Source organism: Arachis ipaensis, chromosome B10 (genome assembly GCF_059453495.1).
Source record: "Arachis ipaensis isolate K30076 ecotype BB chromosome B10, ASM5945349v1, whole genome shotgun sequence".
NCBI classification, from domain to species: domain Eukaryota; kingdom Viridiplantae; phylum Streptophyta; class Magnoliopsida; order Fabales; family Fabaceae; genus Arachis; species Arachis ipaensis.
The window spans coordinates 73,889,630-73,908,072 of NC_142435.1; the positions used below are offsets into that span (position 1 = coordinate 73,889,630).

Consider the following 18,443-nt stretch of genomic DNA (forward strand, 5'->3'; position numbering starts at 1 on the left):
AAATAATAATAATGTAAGGAAGATGCTTGGTGACTTTACTGCACCTAATTCCAATTTACATGGAAGAAGCATCTCCATTCCTGCCATTGGAGCAAACAACTTTGAGCTAAAACCTCAATTAGTTTCTCTGATGCAGCAGAACTGCAAGTTTCATGGACTTCCATCTGAAGATCCTTTTCAGTTCTTGACTGAATTCTTGCAGATATGTGATACTGTTAAGACTAATGGAATAGATCCTGAAGTCTACAGGCTCATGCTTTTCCCTTTTGCTGTAAGAGACAGAGCTAGATTATGGTTGGATTCTCAACCCAAAGACAGCCTGAACTCTTGGGATAAGCTGGTCACGGCTTTCTTAGCCAAGTACTTTCCTCCTCAAAAGCTGAGCAAGCTTAGAGCGGATGTTCAAACCTTCAGACAGAAAGAAGGTGAATCCCTCTATGAAGCTTGGGAAAGATACAAACAGTTGACCAAAAAGTGTCCTTCTGACATGCTCTCAGAATGGACCATCCTGGATATATTCTATGATGGTTTATCTGAGCTATCAAAGATGTCACTGGACACTTCTGCAGGTGGATCCATTCACCTAAAGAAAACGCCTGCAGAAGCTCAAGAACTCATTGACATGGTTGCTAATAACCAGTTCATGTACACTTTTGAAAGGAATCCTGTGAATAATGGGACGCCTATGAAGAAGGGAGTTCTTGAGATTGATACTCTGGATGCCATATTGGCTCAGAATAAAATATTGACTCAGCAAGTCAATATGATCTCTCAGAGTCTGCATGGAATGCAAGCTGCATCCAACAGTACTCAAGAGGCATCTTCTGAAGAAGAAGCCTATGATCCTGAGAACCCTGCAATAGCAGAGGTAAATTACTTAGGTGAACCTTATGGAAACACCTATAACTCAACATGGAGAAATCATCCAAATTTCTCATGGAAGGATCAAAAGCCCCAACAAGGCTTTAATAATGGTGGAAGAAACAGGTTTAGCAATAGCAAACCTTTTCCATCATCAACTCAGCAACAGACAGAGAACTCTGAACAAAATGCTTCTAATTTAGCAAATCTAGTCTCTGATCTATCTAAGGCCACTGTACGTTTCATGAATGAAACAAGGTCTTCCATTAGAAATCTGGAAGCACAAGTGGGCCAGCTGAGTAAAAGGATCACTGAAATCCCTCCTAGTACTCTCCCAAGCAATACAGAAGAGAACCCAAAAGGAGAGTGCAAGGCCATTGACATAAGCGCCATGGCCGAACCTGTGAGGAGAGGAGAGGACGTGAATCCCAAGGAGGAAGACCTCCTGGGACGTCCAGTGATCAATAAGGAGCTTCCCTCTGGGGAACCAAAGGACTCTGAGGCTCATCTAGAGACCATAGAGATCCCATTGAACCTCCTTATGCCCTTCATGAGCTCTGATGAGTATTCCTCTTCTGAAGAGAATGAGGATGTTACCGAAGAGCAAACTGCCAAGTTTCTTGGTGCAATCATGAAGCTGAATGCCAAATTATTTGGCATTGATACTTGGGAAGTTGAACTTCCCTTGTTCATCAATGAACTAAGTGATCTGGATCAACTGACATTGCCTCAGAAGAGACAGGATCCTGGAAAGTTCATATTACCTTGTACCATAGGCACCATGATCTTTAAAGCTCTGTGTGACCTTGGTTCAGGTATAAACCTCATGCCCCTCTCTGTAATAGAGAAACTGGGAATCTATGGGGTGCAAGCTGCTAAAATCTCACTAGAGATGGCAGACAGCTCAAGAAGACAGGCTTATGGACACGTAGAAGATGTATTGGTAAAAGTTGAGGGCCTTTACATCCCTGCTGATTTCATAGTCCTGGATACTGGAAAGAAAGAGGATGAATCCATCATCCTAGGAAGACCTTTCCTGGCCACAGCAAGAGCTGTGATTGATGTTGACAGAGGTGAAATAATCCTTCAATGGAATGAGGACTCCCTTGTGTTTAAAACTCAAGGATCTCCCTCTGCAACCATGGAGAGAAAGCAGAAAAAGCTTCTCTCCAAGCAGAGTCAACCAGAGCCCCCACAGTCAAACTCTAAGTTTGGTGTTGGGAGGCCACAACCAAACTCTAAGTTTGGTGTTGAACTCCCATATCCAAACTCTAAGTTTGGTGTTGGAGAGTCTCAACAAAGCTCTGCACATCTGTGAGGCTCCATGAGAGCTCACTGTCAAGCTATTGACATTAAAGAAGTGCTTGTTGGGAGGCATCCCAATGTTTATCTAATTCTTATTTTTATTGTTTTTCATGTTTTCTTAGGTTCATGATCATGTGGAGTCACAAAATAAACAAAAAAATCAAAAACGGAATCAAAAACAGCAGAAGAAAAATCACACCCTGGAGGAGCATCTGTCTGGCGTTCAAACGCCAGAACAGAGCATAGTTCTGGCGCTGAACGCCCAGAATGGGAGCATCCTGGCACTGAATGCCCAGAACAAGCATGGTTCTGGCGTTCAACGCCAGAAATGGCAGCAAAGGGGCGTTGAACGCCCAAAATGGGCACCAACCTGGCGCTGAACGCCCAGAGTTGTGTGCAAGGGCATTTTACATGCCTAAATTGGTGCAAGGATGTAAATGCCTTGACACCTCAGGATCTGTGGACCCCACAGTATCCCCACCTACCTCCTCATAATCCTAGTTTTTATTTCCACATCTTTTTCTTCATCTATTCCTTCTTCTTTTGCTCGAGGGCGAGCAACATTCTAAGTTTGGTGTGGTAAAACAATTATCTAAAGGATCTATAGCTCAGTGGTAGAACATTTGACTGCAAATCAAGAGATCCCTGAGATACCTCAGGGGATACATTTTCTTCCACACAATTATTGGAAGCAACTAAGGGTGGAATATCAAGAGCACTCCATCATCCTTCATGAAATCAGAGAAGATCTAAAAGCGATGAAGGAGAAGCAACAAAGACAAGGAAGAGACATGTGATGAGCGGATAATTTATACGCTTTTTGACATTGTTTTTAGTATGTTTTTAGTAGAATCTAGTTACTTTTAGGGATGTTTTTAATAGATTTTGTCTTAAATTCACATTTCTGGACTTTACTATGAGTTTGTGTGTTTTTCTGTGATTTCAGGTATTTTCTGGCTGAAATTGAGGGACTTGAGCAGAAATCAGATTCAGAGGTTGAAAAAGGACTGCTGATGCTGTTGGATTCTGACCTCCCTGCACTCAAAGTGGATTTTCTGGAGCTACAGAACTCGAAATGGCGCGCTTCCAATTGCGTTGGAAAGTAGACATCCAGGGCTTTCCAGAAATATATAATAGTCTATACTTTGGCCAAGAATTGACGACGTAAACTGGCGTTCAACGCCAGCCTTCTGCCCAAATCTGGCGTCCGGCGCCAGAAGAGGATCCAAAACCAGAGTTGAACGCCCAAACTGGCACAGAAACTGGCGTTCAACTCCACAAATGGCCTCTGCACGTGTAACACTCAAGCCCAAGCCCAAGCACGCACCAAGTGGGCCCCGGAAGTGGATTTGTACATCAATTACTTACTCATGTAAACCCTAGTAACTAGTTTATTATAAATAGGACCTCTTACTATTGTATTTGACATCTTTGGACGCCTGGTTCTTAGATCATAGGGGGCTGGCCACACGGCCATGCCTGGACCTTCACTTATGTATTTTCAACGGTAGAGTTTCTACACTCCATAAATTAAGGTGTAGAGCTCTGCTGTTCCTCAAAGATTAATGCAAAGTACTACTGTTTTCTATTCAATTCTTCTTATTTCGTTTCTAAGATATCCATTCGCACCCAAGAACGTGATGAAGGTGATGATTATATGTGACGCTCATCATCCTTCTCCCTTATGAACGCGTGCCTGACAAACACTTCCGTTCTACATGAATTAAGCTAGAATGAGTATCTCTTAGATCTCCTAACCAGAATCTTCGTGGCGTAAGCTAGAATGATGGCGGCATTCAAGAGAATCCGGAAGGTCTAAACCTTGTCTGTGGTATTCTGAGTAGGATTCGATGATTGAATGACTGTGATGAGCTCCAAACTCGCGAGTGCTGGGCGTTAGTGACAGACGCAAAAGGAGGGTGAATCCTATTCCAGCACGATCGAGAACCGACAGATGAATAGCCGTGCCGTGACAGGGTGCGTGAGCATATGATTCACTGAGAGGAGGGGATGTAGCCACTGACAATGGTGATGCCCTTGCATACAGCCAGCCATGGAAAGGAGTAAGACTGATTGGATGAAGATAGCAGGAAAGCAGAGGTTCAGAGGAACGAAAAGCATCTCCATTCGCTTATCTGAAATCCCTGCCAATGAATCTACATAAGTATCTCTATCCCTATTTTATTATATAATATTCGAAAACACCATTATCACTTTATATCTGCCTGACTGAGATTTACAAGGTGACCATAGCTTGCTTCATACCAACAATCTCCGTGGGATTCGACCCTTACTCACGTAAGGTATTACTTGGACGACCCAGTGCACTTGCTGGTTAGTTGTATCGAAGTTGTGACAATTACGAATTGAGATCAGAGCACCAAGCTTTGGAGCCATTACCAGGATTTGTTCGAGCCTGGAGATCACAATTTCGTGCACCAAGTTTTTGGCGCCGTTGCCGGGGATTGTTTGTGTTTGGACAACTGACGGTTCATCTTGTTGCTCAGATTAGGTAATTTTCTTTTTGTTTTCTTTTCAAAAATTTTTCAAAAATCTTTCAAAAATTCTTCTTTGTTTTCGAAAAATAAAAAAAATAATAAAAATGTTTTCAAAAATAAATTATTCTATGGCTTCAAAATTTTTAAGAATGAATTCTAGTGTTTCATGAAATATGTTGAATCATATCTGGCTGTAAAGCCATACCCAAACTACTTTGGGATTGGTATTCAACTAATCACTCCAGCCCATGTAATTATATGTTGCATCCTGGCTGGTTGTAAAGCCATGTGTCAATTCTTATACTCAAGAAAAGAGCTTCTTTATCTTTCTTAGCCAATTGGCTGTTGAATGTAAGGAATGTCAGGCGTGTCATGTCTGAGTTACATACTAAAGCTTGGCTGGCTATTAAGCCATGCCTGACCCTTTGATTGGAGCTTTAGAGCATAAGATTCCTGGAATTCATATTAAAAATTTTGGAATCCTTATTTTCTTTTTCAAAATTATTTTTCGAAAAACATAAAATAAAAATCCAAAAAAATAGAAAATCATAAAAATCAAAAATATTTTTGTGTTTCTTGTTTGAGTCATATCATAAGTTTGGTGTCACTTGCATATGCATCTTGCATTTTTTCGAAAATATCATGCATTCATAGTGTTCTTCATGATCTTCAAGTTGTTCTTGGTAAGTCTTCTTGTTTGATCTTGATGATTTTTTGTTTTATTTCTTTTCATGTTTATCATATGCATTCTTGAATTCTTAGTGTCTAAGCATTAAAGAATTCTAAGTTTGGTGTCTTGCATGTTTTCTTTGCATTAAAAATTTTTCAAAAATATGTTCTTGATGTTCATCATGACATTCATAGTGTTCTTGGTGTTCATCTTGACATTCATAGCATTCTTGCATGCATTCATTGTTTTAATCTAAAAATTTCATGCATTGCATCCTTTTTCTTGTTTTTCTCTCTCATCATAAAAATTCAAAAAAAAAAAAATATCTTTCCCTTTTTCTCTCATCAAATTCGAAAATTGAGTTGACTTTTTCAAAAATTTTTAAAAATCAAAGTTGTTCCTTATGAGTCAAATCAAATTTTCAATTTGAAAATCTTATCTTTTTCAAAATCTTTTTCAAAAATCAAATCTTTTTCAAAATTCTTAGTTATTTTCGAAAATTAAAAAAATATTTTTCAAAAATCTTTTTCTTATTTTTATATCAAATTTTCGAAAATAACATAATCAATTAATGTTTTGATTCAAAAATTTGAAGTTTGTTACTTGCTTGTTAAGAAAGATTCAAACTTTAAGTTCTAGAATCATATCTTGTGATTTCTTATGAATCAAGTCATTAATTGTGATTTTAAAAATCAAATCTTTTTCAAAAACTAATTTCTATCATATCTTTTCAAAAAAAAAATATCTTCTTATCTTATCTTTTTCAAAATTTGATTTCAAAATATCTTCTCTAACTTCCCAACTTCTTATCTTTTCAAATTTGTTTCAACTAACTAACTAACTTTTTGTTTGTTTCTTAACTTTTTCAAAACTACCTAACTAACTCTCTCTCTCTAATTTTCGAAAATATCTTCCCTCTTTTTCAAAAATTTCTTTTTTATTAACTAATTATTTTTATTTTTTATAAAAAAAAAAATTTTCAAAAATCACTAACTCCTTTTCAAAAAATAATTTTCGAAAAATTCCCTCCTTCTCTCTCATCCTATTCTATTTATTCATTCATATCCCAACATCTCATCTCACATCTCAAAGCCTCCTCACAGTTGTGTTTCTTCCATTACATTACATTCCTTGTCTCCCCCTCTTCCTCCACTCACACAGGGATCCCTATACTGTGGTATAAAGGATCTCTATTATTATTATTATTATTTTTCTGTCCATTCTTCCTTGTATGAGCAAGAGCAAGGATAAGAACATTCTTGTGGAAGCAGATCCAGAACCTGAAAGGACTCTGAAGAGAAAATTAAGAGAAGCTAAATTACAACAATCCAGAGAAAACTTTTCAGAAATTTTCGAACAAGCAGAGGAGATGGCAGCCGAAAATAATAATAATGTAAGGAAGATGCTTGGTGACTTTACTGCACCTAATTCCAATTTACATGGAAGAAGCATCTCCATTCCTGCCATTGGAGCAAACAACTTTGAGCTGAAACCTCAATTAGTTTCTCTGATGCAGCAGAACTGCAAGTTTCATGGACTTCCATCTGAAGATCCTTTTCAGTTCTTGACTGAATTCTTGCAGATATGTGATACTGTTAAGACTAATGGAATAGATCCTGAAGTCTACAGGCTCATGCTTTTCCCTTTTGCTGTAAGAGACAGAGCTAGATTATGATTGGATTCTCAACCCAAAGACAGCCTGAACTCTTGGGATAAGCTGGTCACGGCTTTCTTAGCCAAGTACTTTCCTCCTCAAAAGCTGAGCAAGCTTAGAGCGGATGTTCAAACCTTCAGACAGAAAGAAGGTGAATCCCTCTATGAAGCTTGGGAAAGATACAAACAGTTGACCAAAAAGTGTCCTTCTGACATGCTCTCAGAATGGACCATCCTGGATATATTCTATGATGGTTTATCTGAGCTATCAAAGATGTCACTGGACACTTCTGCAGGTGGATCCATTCACCTAAAGAAAACGCCTGCAGAAGCTCAAGAACTCATTGACATGGTTGCTAATAACCAGTTCATGTACACTTTTGAAAGGAATCCTGTGAATAATGGGACGCCTATGAAGAAGGGAGTTCTTGAGATTGATACTCTGAATGCCATATTGGCTCAGAATAAAATATTGACTCAGCAAGTCAATATGATCTCTCAGAGTCTGCATGGAATGCAAGCTGCATCCAACATTTCTCAAGAGGCATCTTCTGAAGAAGAAGCCTATGATCCTGAGAACCCTGCAATAGCAGAGGTAAATTACTTAGGTGAACCTTATGGAAACACCTATAACTCAACATGGAGAAATCATCCAAATTTCTCATGGAAGGATCAAAAGCCCCAACAAGGCTTTAATAATGGTGGAAGAAACATGTTTAGCAATAGCAAACCTTTTCCATCATCAACTCAGCAACAGACAGAGAACTCTGAACAAAATGCTTCTAATTTAGCAAATCTAGTCTCTGATCTATCTAAGGCCACTGTACGTTTCATGAATGAAACAAGGTCTTCCATTAGAAATCTGGAAGCACAAGTGGGCCAGCTGAGTAAAAGGATCACTGAAATCCCTCCTAGTACTCTCCCAAGCAATACAGAAGAGAACCCAAAAGGAGAGTGCAAGGCCATTGACATAAGCGCCATGGCCGAACCTGTGAGGAGAGGAGAGGACGTGAATCCCAAGGAGGAAGACCTCCTGGGACGTCCAGTGATCAATAAGGAGCTTCCCTCTGGGGAACCAAAGGACTCTGAGGCTCATCTAGAGACCATAGAGATCCCATTGAACCTCCTTATGCCCTTCATGAGCTCTGATGAGTATTCCTCTTCTGAAGAGAATGAGGATGTTACCGAAGAGCAAACTGCCAAGTTTCTTGGTGCAATCATGAAGCTGAATGCCAAATTATTTGGCATTGATACTTGGGAAGTTGAACCTCCCTTGTTCATCAATGAACTAAGTGATCTGGATCAACTGACATTGCCTCAGAAGAGACAGGATCCTGGAAAGTTCATATTACCTTGTACCATAGGCACCATGATCTTTAAAGCTCTGTGTGACCTTGGTTCAGGTATAAACCTCATGCCCCTCTCTGTAATAGAGAAACTGGGAATCTATGGGGTGCAAGCTGCTAAAATCTCACTAGAGATGGCAGACAGCTCAAGAAGACAGGCTTATGGACACGTAGAAGATGTATTGGTAAAAGTTGAGGGCCTTTACATCCCTGCTGATTTCATAGTCCTGGATACTGGAAAATAAGACATTGGTATTGAGAAGAGAATAACTAACCCATGGAGATCGGTAGCGACCTCCCCACACTTAAATGTTGCACCGTCCTCGGTGCATGCTAAGATGTACAAGTGGACGGGATGCTCCAACTGATACTTTTCTCCAAAATTAAAATGCAATGGATGAAAGTATGAAAATAAATTAAATAAAATAGAATGGAAGTGAAGAGGGATGATAAGTTAAAAATATGAAGTAAGAAAGAAAGAAGAAAGAAGAAAAGATAGAAAAAAAATTAGGATTAGAAAAGAAAAGATAAGATAATTGGCGCTGATCAGGATGACTTGTGCGACGCAGATGACGCGAGTGCGTGGGTTATGCATTCGCGCGGATAGCGCTTCTATGAAGTGACGCGGACGCGTGGTCACGCGTTCGCGTGGAGTGATTTGTGCCATTAGCGCGAGGGCAGCCTCGCGGTCACGCAACTCTCTGTTTTAAATGCATTTTGCCAAAAATCTGGGTGACGCGGTAGCGTGGTTGACGCGATCGCGTGAATGGCCATACTTTGAAAAATGATGCGGATGCGTGGGGCACGCGTTCGCGTGGTGGGGCTTGTGCTTCTAGCGCGGTTCTAGCCCCACTCCATCATAACTTGCTGCCATACACCCGTTTTTCGTCGATTTTTAGGGTCACGCGTTCGCGTGGGTGACGCGGATGCGTGGGCATGTTTGTGCCAAAGGCACGCCTCCAGCCACGCTCTCGCGTGACTCTCTGTTCAATTCTCTTTTCTTCAAAACGCACTGGTGACGCGGACGCGTCAGCGACGCTGCCGCGTCTCGTGCGTGTTTTTTTTTTTTTGTGTAGAATGCAAAATGCAATGCTAATGTGGATGTTATGAATAATTCCAGGTTCAATGAAATAAAATAAAACTTAAAAACAAACAAAATGAAATAAAATTAAAAATTGAAAAAGAAACGATCATACCATGGTGGGTTTCTCCCACCTAGCACTTTTAGTTAAAGTCCTTAAGTTGGACATTTGGGGAGTCCTTTGTTATGGTGGCTTGTGCTTGTACTGATCCTTGAATCTCCACCAATGTTTGCAATTCCAGTATCCTCCGGGGTCCCAAACTAGGCGCAAAAAGCCTTCAAGCAAGTTAAAGCAAGTGACGAGGCCCCAAGAGTGTTGATTGCCAGAATTAATTCTGGGGTCCCAAATCTTGCTTTTGCACCCGTCTTCTTGTTGATCATTAGTGTTCCAACTGGGTGGCAGGCAATCTGAATTCTCACTAAAGTGGCCAAACAACTTCCTAGATTCATTCAGTTGAGCTTTACACCAACCTTTGCATTTAAACTTTGAGCTTTCCACCATATTGAATCTTGCGTGATGACTCCTACCACTAACCATCTCCCTCTTACTCTCAAAGCCACAAAGAGCTCTAAGCTGACCATCTGTTTCAAGCAAAGCATATTCAAGTGAGCTAAATAAGCTTAGAGATTTTCTCTCGGTAAAGAAATTCACAAATATATTATCGCGTTGTAAGTATAGTTTCTAAACCAACAGAGAATCCTTTCGTGCAAAAGTTTTGGTTGTCACAAGTAACAAACCCCTTTAAAATTTATAACCGAAGTATTCAAACCTCGGGTCGTCTTCTCAAGGAATTGCAGGGAGGTATGTTCTTATTATTGGTTATGAGTTTTGTAAATTGGGGGTTTTTGAAATAAGGAGCAAGTAATTTAAATGACAAGAAAAATAAATTAATAATAATAAAATCTCTTGGCAAGGTATAAGAATTTGGAATTTCTATCCTAGTTATCCTTATCAGATGTGATGAGAATTGAGTTTTAATCCCACTTAGTTAACCTTTACTAAAGCAAAGGAAAGTCAAGTGGACTAATTAGTTTGATCCTCAAGTCATAGTCGATCCCTGTGGGAAAACTAGCTTTAGAGCGATCTAGATCAATTAGTAATCTGCCAATTTCAACCACTGCTGAGTTTGACAACTCAAGTGTTACCAATTACTTAACCAAAGGCAAAAGGAAGAAAATATCTAAATTAAATTGAAAACATCATAAATAGAATAAAGCAATCATAAATCTGAAATACCTCAAATTACGTTTAAACATAAATTCAAATCTAACATGGAAAGGTTTATAAGCTAAATTGAAAAGATAAATATCAATTAAAGTAATAAAATAAAAGTAGAAAAATAAATTAAAGGAACATTGAACCTGTGATGAAGAAGAAATAATCCTAAATCCTAAAACTAAATCCAAAGAGAGAAGAGAGAGCCTCTCTCTCTAAAAACTACATCTAAATTATGAAAAGTGAATAATGGAAGACATCTGAGTTTTCTGATGAGTGGATGCATTCTCCCACTTTATAGCCTCTAATCTGTGTTTTCTGGGCCGAGAACTGGGTCAGAAACAGCCCAGAATTCGCTGGTTTCGAATTCAAACATGCTGGTTTTTTGCCACTGCGACGTGTCCGCGTGGATCACGCGTTCGCGTCACTTATCGTCAGGGCAACTATTGCAAATTATATATCAAATCGAAGCCCCGGACGTTAGCTTTCCAACGCAACTAGAACCGCATCATTTGGACATCTGTAGCTCAGGTTATGACCGTTTTAGTGCGAGAGGGTCAGGTTGACAGCTTTGCAGCTCCTTCAACTTCTTGTATTCCTTCCACTTTTGCATGCTTCCTTTCCATCCTCTAAGCCATTCCTGTCCTGTAATCTCTAAAAACACTTAACACACATATCATGGCATCGAATGGTAATAAGAAAGGATTAATATTAGCAATTATAAGGCCAAAGATGCATGGTTTCAATCATAGCGCAAAATCCGGAAGGAAAATATAAAACCATGCAATTAGTATGATTAAGTGGGCAAGGACTTGATAAAAACCACTCTATTGAGCACAATATAAACCATAAAATAGTGGTTTATCACGGCTTAAAACAGAATCCAACTGTCTATTGTAGAAATGAGTACCTCTATCACTAATTAGTGTCCTAGGGACACCAAATCTGCTGAAGATATTCTTTTGGAGGAACTTCATCACTACTCTGGTGTCATTAGTGGGTGTTGCTATTGCTTCAACCCATTTAGACACATAATCTACTACTACAAGGATGTAGGTGTTTGAGTATGAAGGTGGGAAGGGTCCCATGAAATCTATACCCCAGACATTAAACAGCTCAATCTCTAGGATTCCTTCCTGAGGCATGCCGTGACCATGAGGGAGATTGCCAGCCCTTTGGAAACTATCACAATTACAGACAAACTCTTTGGAGTCCTTAAAGAGAGTGGGCCAGTAGAAGCCACTTTGGAGAACCTTGATGGTTGTCCGCTCACCTCCAAAGTATCCTTAATAGTCTGAGCTATGGCAGTGCCATAGGATTCTCTGTGCCTCTTCTTCAGACACATTGTCAGATTATTCCATCCGAGCATCTCTTGAAGAGATATGGTTCATCCCACAAGTAGTACTTTGTATCATGCATGAGTTTCTGGGCTTGCTGCCTGGTAAACTCCTTGGGAATGAAGCTTATAGCCTTGTAGTTTGCAATGTCTGCAAACCAAAGTGTTGTCTGGGTGGCAAAGAGTTGCTCATCTGGAAAGGATTCTGATATGTCAGTGGAGGAAGGAGAAGTCCATGCTATTGGTTCAATCCTAGACAAGTGGTCAGCCACTTGATTTTCTGTGCCTTTTCTGTTTCTAATTTCTATATCAAACTCTTACAAGAGTAATACCCATCTTATGAGTCTGGGCTTAGAGTCCTACTTAGTGATAAGATACTTTAGAGCGGCATGGTCAGTGTAGATAATGACCTTAGATCCTACTAGGTAGAATCTGAACTTATCAATGGCATAAACCACTACAAGTAGCTCCTTTTCTGTAGTAGTGTAGTTTTTCTGCGCATCATTTAGTACATGACTAGCATAGTAAATGACATGCATAAGCTTGTCATGTCTCTACCCCAAAACTGCACCAATGGTATGATCACTGTCATCACACATTAGTTCGAATGGCAAGTCCCAATTGGGTGCAGAGATGATACGAGCAGTGACAAGCTTCGCTTTCAGGGTTTCAAAGGCGTGCAGACATTCTTGGTCAAAGACAAATGGGACGTCAGTGGCCAAGAGATTACACAGGGGTTTTGCAATTTTCAAAAAATCTTTTATGAACCTCCTGTAGAATCCTGCATGTCCTAGGAAATTTCTGATCACCTTGACATTAGCAGGTGGTGGAAATTTTTCAATCACTTCCACCTTGGCTTGATCTACTTTTATTACCTTGCTTGAAATCTGATGCCCAAGAACAATGCCTCCAGTCACCATAAAGTGGCATTTTTTCCAGTTTAGAACTAGGTTTGTCTCTTGGCATCTTTTCAGAACTAAGGTCAGATGATCAAGGCAAGAGCCAAATGAGTCTTCAAAGACAGAGAAGTCATGCATGAATACTTCAAGGAACTTTTTTACTATATCAGAGAAGATGGATAACATACATCTTTGAAAAATGGCAGGTGCATTGCACAGGCCAAATGGCATTCGCGTGTAGGCGAACACGCTAAATGAGCATGTGAATGATGTCTTCTCTTGATCCTGTGGATCCACTGCTATTTGATTGTATCCAGAATATCTATCCAGAAAATAATAAAAAGCATGCCCTGCTAGTCTTTCTAGCATTTGGTCAATAAATGGTAAAGGAAAGTGATCCTTCCTGGTGGTGTCATTGAGTCTTCTATAGTCAATGCATATACGCCACCCTGTAACTGTCCTTGTATGAATCAGCTCATTCTTTTCATTATGAACCACTGTCATGCCTCCCTTCTTGGGAACGACTTGGACAGGGCTCACCCATGGGCTATCAGAAATAGGATAAATAATGCCAGCCTCCCAGAGCTTAGTGACTTCTTTCTGCACTACTTCCTTCATATTCGGATTTGGTCGCCTTTGTGGGTTCACCATTGGCTTGGCGTTATCCTCCAGCAGGATTTTGTGCATGCATCGGGCTGGGCTGATGCCTTTAAGGTCACTTAAAGTCCACCTAAGGGCGGTCCTATGTGTCTTAAGCACTTGAATTAGTGCTACTTCTTCCTGTGGCTCTAAGGTAGAGCTTATGATCACAGGATAAGTATCTCCATCTCCCAGAAATACATATTTCAGGGAGGATGGTAATGACTTGAGCTCAAGCTTTGGAGGCTTCTCCTTTTCCTTAGGAGTTTCCAAAGGATCCTCCAAGTCAGGCTGTTCATTTGTAAGGATGTAATTCAGCCCTTCCTTGAGACTCTCAGACATGTTTACTTCTTCCACTAGGGAATCAATAAGGTCAATGCTCATGAATTCCTCTGGGGTGTCTTGATGCTGCATGGCTTTTACAGCATTCAGTACGAACTTTTCCTCATTGACTCTCAGGGTTACTTCCCCTTTTTCAACATCAATGAGGGTTCATCCTGTAACTAGGAAGGGTCTCCCTAGAATCAGGGATGCACCCTTGTGCCCTTCCATGTCCAACACCACAAAGTCAGTGGGAAAAGCAAAGGGTCCAACCCTAACAATCATGTCTTCAATCACGCTTGATAGTATCTTAAAAGAACCATCAGCAAGTTGAAGGCATATGCAGGTTGGTTTGACTTCCTCAGTCAAGCAAAGCTTCTTTATTAATGAAGCAGGTATTAGATTGACGCTTGCTCCAAGGTCACATAGAGCTGTCCTTGTGCAAGCATTACCCAGAGTGCATGGTATCATAAAGCTTCCAGGATCCTTAAGTTTCTCTAGTAAGCTTTTTTGAATGATTGCACTGCACTCTTTAGTAAGGAAGATTGTTTCTGTCTCTCTCCAATCATTCTTATGACTTAAAATGTCCCTCATGAACTTAGCATAAGAAGGTATTTGTTCAAGAGCCTCTGCAAAAGGGATCTTGATTTCTAGTGTTCTGAGATAATCCACAAAGTGGGCAAACTGTTTATATTTTTCCTCTTGACTAGGGGTGTAATCGGTTTGGTTTGGTTCAGTTTTGGACCGAAAACTAACCGAACTAACTTGATCGGTTCTACAATGATACCAACCATTCGGTTTGCTGCTTTCTGAATAACTGAACCGAACCAAACTGAACCAACAGCAGTTTGGTTCGGTCGGTTTTTCGATTTTTTATACCTAATAATTAGAATTTAAATTACCATAAAATAATGTTTAAAACCGTCAATAAACTAGAATAACAAGAGTATATCACATCCAAATTCAATACAAATTCAACTTAATTAAACATAAAACAAAAACAATTAAAAATGTCCAGCAAAACAACAAAAATAAACACACTTTAAAACATACTAAAAACCGAAATAGTCACTTTAAACCAAATAAAAACCAAACAGCCACCATGCTTAATCTGAATCCACACAAGACTCATCATCATCTTCCCTGGTTGGTGCAATTTCTACAAAAATAAAACAAAAAAAAGTCAATATAGATTATAAACATAAACATAATATAGATTATAAATTATAAACATAAACCATGAAAGGAACTACAAATTTCTTTTTTGCATACCTAATTCAAGTTTCTCAAACTCCTCAATAAGCTCCTCAAAATTAGTTGTCATTGGAGAAGCACGAAGCCAATATATATAAACATAACAATGAAAAATTAACATTTTAACTCATCAACAGCACCAAAAGTATTGTTTCCAGCAACAAATTTAACATTTAAACTTGTGAAAAAATATTGTTTCTAACATTTAAGTCACAACAACAAATTGTGAAACATATTAATTATTAAATAACAAATTATGAAACAAGATAACAAATTAAAGGCGCACATATATATGCACAAAGAAATACAAAGAAAAGGCACACATATATAAGTCACGTGAAAACAAAGAAAAGGCAGACATATACATGCAGCCATATAAAATCATATAAAATAAAAGTCACATGTGAAAACAAAGAAAAGGCACTCATATTTACTGTATCTTCATAATGGATATTATTTCAAAGAAAAATACAATTACTTCTTGAGTTTGAGTTGGCTTATATATATATATATATATATATATATATATATATATATATATAGAGCATAATTTGGGAAAAATCTATTTTCTGTGTTTTACTAGAAGCAAATAGATATTTTCTTTCGATTTAGATTTTACGGTTTGTATTGGATATAACTTTTCTTTTTCTTTTAAAGTTTCAAAAGCTTATCTTAACACTATAAATAAACCAGACACTCCAATCTTGCAACATAAACATAAAGCATATGAGGTAAGATCAATTCTAAAACCATGTCCATAATATAGTTTTATATGAAGAATAGTAGTAACAAATATGAGCTCCTATAACGACTTAGACACCATGTCAGCAAACAAATTAACAAAATAATTAAAGCTATTTAGTAAAACTAAGAAAAATTGTTAACTTTTTATTGAATAAAACAGAGACCAGAGTTTGGTAAACAAGATGAAAAGAACAGATAGTAACCCACTTTTTATCATCACTCACCAAGTATAGATTTCAGTAAAAGCAACAACAATAAAAATTCTGCAGAAAAATTTCAATCAAAGTCATCTTTTAATTAGGCACAAACTAGCAACAACAATCAGAGACAATAATTTTAATCAAACTTGTCTTCCTAATTAAGCACAAACCAGTAACAACCCTCAGAGACAAATTAGAAATCAAACTCATCTTCTTAATTAAGAAGTGACCAGCAACAACAATCAGGACAAATTAAACTTGATATACTATGGAAATATAATAATTTGTGAATTTAACTAATCCAACTAATTAATTAAAAAAATTTGAAAATCAAATTCTAACCTCCGAAGAAGACATTGTTCAAGTGCTTTTTGCAGGAGAGGGCTCGGCGACCAGAGTGCTGCTCGGCGACTGGAGTGTTGCTCCGCTTAGGGTTTCTTACCACGACTTAGGGTTTGTTACGACGGCTTATGACTGGATGACAGCATGGACTCAGGACTGCATGAGGATGCGAACTGGACGATGCTCCTGGCTACACGATGACGCTACTCTTTGCTACTACGCCTGTGAGCCTGCGACGGAGATGAATGGATGACTTGCGATAGCTTCGAGCGATGATGGAAGATTTCCTTGATAGTGGACGACGCTCTCTGGCTCTCTGTCTTTCTCAGGCCCTCATTCTCTTAGGCATGGCCGAATGGAGGAGAAAGAATGGAAGATGGAAGTGGGCTGTGTGAGGAGTGAGGACTGAGGGTGACTGGGTGGCTGTGGAAGTGAAAGGAAAAGAGACTGAGGGCCATTAGATTTAGGGTTTTATACCTAGGTTAAATCAGTAAGGGTAATTGGGTAAATTAATAAAAAAAACCACTATGCAACATCTTTTTCGGTTCAGTTTGGTTCAATTCGATTTCTACAATACCAATCGAAAACCGAACCAAAATGATCAGTTTAATTCGAAAAAACCAAAAAAACTGAATTTTTTCGTTTTTCATTCGGTTGTTGTAATTTTTGGTTCGATTTTGCGGTATTTTTTGGTCCAGTTTGGTAATTTACACCCCTACTCTTGACAGAGTTTCTGAGGAAATGACATCTTAGCCTTATACTCATCAATCTTGGTTGACGAAGGTCCAATGCCATGTGTGTTGGAAGGGGGTTACTAGCTTTCTTAGGAGGGTTGTGATCAGTATGTGACTGGCCTCCTTTGCTTCGGCATTCAACACCCATATTGCCGCCCCCTTCCTAGCGTCAGGGATAGATTTCCCTTCTTGGCGTTGAATGCCAATGACATTCTTCTTTGGGCATTCAATGCTTTTAGAGACATCTTGGACATCAGTCTGGTGTCCCTCTGTTGGCTTATTGTACTGAGGTTGGGTGTTTACGGATTTTCTACTCCTCAGTTGAATAGCCTGACATTTCTCTGTTATCTGCTTAGATAACTACTATCTTGTTTGACTCAGGTGGGCTTCTATATTCCTGTTAGAAGCTTGAGTTTCTTGCAAAGGCTCTTGCAATTCTAGTAATGACTGTGCAAGGGCGTGCAGTTGCTGAGTCAATGGGCCATCTGGCTCTGGAGGGTTAGGTTCAGTAGATATAGCCTTAACCTCTCCTTTCACAAAAGTCTCAGCAGCTGAGTACAGATGCTGATTAGTAGCAACTGTCTCAATAAGCTGTTGAGCCTCTTCAATGGTCTTTCTCATATGTATGGAACCACCAGTAGAGTGGTCCAAAGACATTCTAGCCTTGTCTGAAAGTCAATAATAGAAGATGTCTAATTGTACCCATCCTAAAAATATTTCAGTGGGACATTTTCTTAGCATGCTTTTATACCTCTCCCAGGCATCATAAAGAGATTCACTATCTCCTTGTTTGAAGCTTTGGATATCCAGTCTCAGCTGGTTCATCTTTCTTGGAGGGGAGTATTAATTTAAAAACATGTCTACTAAATGGTTCCACATTTTCAAGCTAGCTTTGGGCTGGTGATAAATCCCATTTTTAGGGTTTATCTTGTGCTTAATTTAGGAAATTTTATGACTTTTTACCCACATTTATTCAATGAAATAGCATGGTTTCATGATTGTCTCCTAATTTGTGCTTAAGTGTGAAAACATGCTTTTTAGGCCCTTAATTGTTAATTTTGATGCACCTTTGATTCCACAAGATGCCTTGATATGTTTGTTAATGAATTCAGGATGGAAAGGCTAGGAATGGATCAAAGGGATAGAGAGAAAAAGCATGCAAGAGGAGAAATCATGGAAAATCAAGGATTGGAAGAAATTCACTCCACACGCACGCATGGCATATGCGTACGCGTGAAACGATGAGGTCACATGGTGACATGTACGCGTATGTGACGCGTACACGTGGAACACAAATTGCCAAGCGACGCGCACGTGTGACCCACGCGTACGCGTCGACGCTCG

General features: G+C 39.1%; 2 non-coding genes across 2 annotated transcripts; both read right to left on the minus strand.

Annotated features, from left to right (window-relative positions):
* Positions 1-385: 385 nt before the first annotated feature.
* Positions 386-489, minus strand: LOC148580428 (small nucleolar RNA R71). Its single transcript, XR_015899202.1, has one exon. It is a non-coding gene; the product is annotated as a small nucleolar RNA R71 (small nucleolar RNA).
* A 6,610-nt stretch (positions 490-7,099) lies between these two features.
* Positions 7,100-7,203, minus strand: LOC148580429 (small nucleolar RNA R71). The gene has a single exon (XR_015899210.1). It is a non-coding gene; the product is annotated as a small nucleolar RNA R71 (small nucleolar RNA).
* Between the last annotated feature and the right edge of the window lie 11,240 nt (positions 7,204-18,443).